The following is a 4,852-nucleotide window of genomic DNA, read 5'->3' on the forward strand; positions in this document are numbered from 1 at the left end:
CCATCGGATCGTCATAGACAAGCACCCTTCTCAGGGATGAATGCTGACTGTCCCCCTGGGCAGCCCTTTCTGCTAGGGACTGGTTGAGATGTTCCTGGAGCTCTTTCTCACGTGCAGTGGGGCCTCCCCAAAGCCCCAGCTCAGCCCCTGGGTCTCTGAAACCATGGATCTCCAGGTCCCTCTAGGCTGAGTCACCAACTCCTTCCTCCACACCCCTTCCTGGGTGTGTGGTCATCTCTGTGTTACCTGTAGAAATGTTTACAGAGCCAAGAAGGTAGGCTGTCCCAGCTCCAGCACCAATTCCTCCTTGTGGCCTGGGCAAATCCCTTACCCTGACCAAGCTGTTTCCTCTTCTGTACAAGTCTCAGCACAAGAGGGGACCTCCAGTAACCCTTCCCTCTTTGACAATGTAGGGCTCCCATGACCTCAATCTGAGGCCAAGTTCTCTCAGTGAGGCTCAAACCCTTAGAGAAGAACTTCTCTGGATGAAAGACTAAACATTTCCCTCAACCAAATTGGGCTCAAGGGGCAGCAGGTCTAATGAATCTTGGGGAATCTCTATGCCCTCAGGGGAAGCCACTTTTAATGATGCTGGAGTGAGAACTCCCTCCTGCAGACTTGGGCCGCTGGGAGCCCAGCTACCTTTCGTAGAGGGCTGTTAAGAAGGGGAGTCTGCTGTAGTACAGAGTCTAAACGCCAACAGGGAACTTTCTCATTCTTGGGAACTTCTCTGAGGAGGCTCCCACTCCAAAATGGACACTGGAGGGTGGAGAGGGCCCTACAACCTGCAGATTCACACACCTTCAGTCAGCACGAAGGGCCTCTTGGAATCACCTAGATTGACTCCTCGATGAAAAATGGGGAAACTGAGGCCGGAGAAGGCGAAGGATGTGCCTAAGGTCTCCAGTTTGGTGGCTGTTATCTATAGCAGGTAATCAATCAACCGCACACTATCTGTGGGGTAAGAGGGGTACGTAAAGCAAGAGGCTGAGAGCAATGGGGGCTCCTCCATTGAGATAAGAAGGAAGAGAATGTGTGGGTGTGAAGATCCTCCCTGCACACACACCCAAGGCATCTATATTTCTTGAGTGTAAATAAAAGTGTATTAGGATTCTATAGGGCCACTAAGAGTCAGAATTGACTCGATGGCAACTTTTTTTTTTTTTTTTTTAGGGTGGGTGGTGGTTTACGGTTCTCCCTTAACATAATTAAAAAGAATAAAATTAAACCAGGAGCTTATCATCATTGTAACTAAAACACAGTGTCTCCCCAACTGGGCACAGGCAACAAGATTGGATCCCAAAGTGAACATCTTATTAGACACTTTGGGCACTCAGGGGAAGGTGTAGAGACTACAGTCTCTGGGGCTTCAGAACTGACTGAGACCTTCTTGGAAGCTTGAACTGGACGCAGGACTTGCAGGACTGATGATTTTAGAAGAATGTGTGGCTGTGTCTAAAGGTCCCCTGACTTAGAAATACTGTCCTGTGAAGGTGTCATTGTACTTCTTCTCCCCAGGGTTGGGTCTTTTGCACTCTCCACAAGCAACCTTCCCAGCTGAGGGACAAGAATTACAGACCAGATGGCAGATGGGTAAGCCTTTTGAAGTACATATTATTTAGCTTCATACCCATGCTTTCCAGGGTGCACTGACTCTTGATGTACTTGCATGCATGTGTACACTTGTAAACCAACATTGCTCTTCGGGAAGATTCATGCACCAATAGTTGTGTGCAAACACAGTCATTCATATATTCATTCATATATGTGTGTGCTTTTACTAGCTGTGGTGGTTCTTGGTTGGTTGTCCAGCAATAAACAAACAAACAAAAAAACAAACCCGTTGCTGTCGAGTTGATTCGAACTCATAGCGACCCAAAAGGACAGAGTAGAACTGCCCCATACGGTTTCCAAGGGGCAACTGGTGGATTTGAACGGCCAACCTTTTGGTTATCAGCCCTAGCTCTTAATCACTGGGCCACCAGGGCTCCTGTCCAGCAATAACAACCATACTGTTTTCATTCATTAGTAACACCATCTAGTGGTAGCCCTGTGAATAAATCTGTTTCAAATTCTGACCCACTTCCCAAAACACCTGTCAAACGTTGTATTATTCTGATACTTATTTACAGATCATAATCTGAACCCATGCATTTAACTCCTTTCCCTTCCAAATTCCCACTGAAATGACCAAAGAATTAAAAGTAGGAAAATACTCTCCTACACCGGAAATCAGTAAAGAGTCACATTACCCAAACAGAAACCCAGTGCCATCGAGTCGATTCCAACTCATAGCAACCCCAGAGGACAGAGTAAAACTGCCCCATAGAGTTTCCAAGGAGTGTCTAAAGAGTCACATTACTGGCCCCAAAATCTTAAGGAACGTCTACAAGATACAGTGCAGATGGAGCCAGACTGATGAATGTATTGACTAAGAAAAGTCATGCCTGGGACATAATGGATGATACGTCCCAGCAGAACCTAGCTGACACTCTGTTTGACCACCAGGGCTAGGAAGAAAGGTGAGGTGGGCACAGGCAGAAAACAAACAGAGCAACTTCAAGAAATATGCTAGTGTCTGCTCACAGAGCAGTTGGCCAAAGCTCAGCCCATCTTTTAGTTGGCACCGAAGAGAAGGGAAATTGGCCAGTAGGTTCATAACATGGGCACTCATGGTAGTTAGAGAAGGGAGACACTCCTCCAGCTGACCTGGGGCTGCCTCTGCAAATACCGAAGTCACCCAGCAAAGCAGCAAACCTCTCTCTTCTTACCAGGACCTCTCCCTGCCCTACTCGTGGCCAACTGGATCTGCCAATCTAGAAAACTAAACCAAGAAACAATCTTTCTTTCTCCATTGCCTGGGACCAACATACTTGAAAATAATCCACATAATCTGTTATAGAACTCATTTCAAATCACAACCCCAAACAAACATAGAGCTATGTCCCTCTGTGAAGATGAGCAAATAGAGAAAAATTACTAGGCAGATAAAAAGTACAAGGCATTATATTCTTATTACTAGGGTTACCACAGTCTAAGAAACAGAGACATATTAAAATTCCCTAATTTAGACTCTAAATATGATTCAAAAGATCTGTATGTATATGAATATGGGAAAATATACAACACAGGAAATTTTACTTTCAGAATAAACCATGATTACTTAATTTTAAAATGCAGTGAAAGATAAGAAATTACAACAGATAAGAAATTACAGAAAACTAAGTCAGGAAAGACTGCTTTGGAAACCTTCTCTATAACTCAGAAAAAAAAGAATAAAGAGGTGAAAGAGAGAGAGAGAATAGATCTGGGAGGTGGAATATACTTGTACCTTCAGAACCCCAACTAAAACAAATAGACATTCCAGAAGTAGAGAACAGCAGTTCTGGAGAAACAATCATTAAAGAAATAAAGAAAATTTACTGACCTGAAGCCTTTAGATCAAAAGGCAAACTGGGTACTGCTGTTAGGCGCCACTGAGCTGATTCCAACTCATGGAGGCCCCACGTGTGCAGAATAGAATTGTACTCCATAATGTTTTCAAGGCTGTGGCCTTTCGAAAGCAGATTGCCAGGACTTAACTTCTGCACTGGGTACTAGGAAAAGTATTTAAAGAGACACATACCATATAGGTATTGCTGTTGTTAGGGGTCATCGAGTCGGTTCTGACTCTTAGCGACCCTATGTACAAGACAACGAATGTTCTTTTTTTTTTCATTTTTATTGTGCTTTAAGTGAAAGCTTACAAATAAAGTCAGTCTCTCATACAAAAATTTATATACACCTTGCTATATACTCCTCGTTGCTCTCCCCCTAATGAGACAGCACACTCCTTCTCGCTGCCCTAAATTTCCGTGTCCATTCTGCCAGCTTCTGTCTACCTTGGCCTTCACATCTCCCCTCCAGACAGGAGCTGCCCACATAGTCTCATTTGTCTGCTTGATCCAAGAGGCTCACTCCTCACCAGTATCATTTTCTATCCAAGAGTCCAGTGCAATCCCTGTCTGAAGAGTTGGCTTTGAGAATGGTTCCTGTCTTAGGCTAACAGAAGGTCTGGGGACCATGACCTCCAGGGTCCTCCTAGTCTCAGTCAGACCATTAAGTCTGGTCTTTTTACAAGAATTTGAGGCCTGCATCCCACTGCTCTCCTGCTCCCTCAGGGGTTCTCTGTTGTGTTCCCTGTCAGGGCAGTCATCGGTTGTAGCCGGGCACCATCTAGTTCTTCTGGGCTCAGGCTGATGTAGCCTCTGATTTATGTGGCCCTTTCTGTCTCTTGGGCTCATAATTACATTGTATCTTTGGTGTTCTTCATTCTCCTTTGATCCAGGTGGGTTGAGACCAATTGATGCATCTTAGATGTCCACTTGCTAGCATTTAAGACCCCGGACGCCACTCTCCAAAATGGGATGCAGAATGTTTTCTTAATAGATTTTTTTATGCCAGTTGACCTAGATGTCCCCTGAAACCATGGTCCCCAAACCCCCACTCCTGCTACTCTGGCCTTCAATGCAGAGAACAAATGTTCTTTAAGTATAATAGACACTTCAGATTTCGAAGAATTAATACTTGTTTGCAAGTTGAAATGATATGTTTTGGATATATTGGGCTAACTAAAATGTTGTTGTTGTTAGGTGTTTCCGAGTTGGTTCCAACTCATAGTGACCCTATGTACAACAGAACGAAACACTGCCCATTCTCACAATCTTTGCTATGTTTGAGCCCACTATTGCAGCCTCTGTTAATTCTTCTCTTTGTGGGTCTTCCTCTTTTTCGATGACCCTCTACTTTACCAAACATGTTGTTCTTCTCCAGGGACTGGTCCCTCCTGATAACATGTCCAAAGTATGTGAGA

The sequence above is a fragment of the Loxodonta africana genome, chromosome 9 (assembly GCF_030014295.1).
Source record: "Loxodonta africana isolate mLoxAfr1 chromosome 9, mLoxAfr1.hap2, whole genome shotgun sequence".
NCBI classification, from domain to species: Eukaryota; Metazoa; Chordata; class Mammalia; order Proboscidea; family Elephantidae; genus Loxodonta; species Loxodonta africana.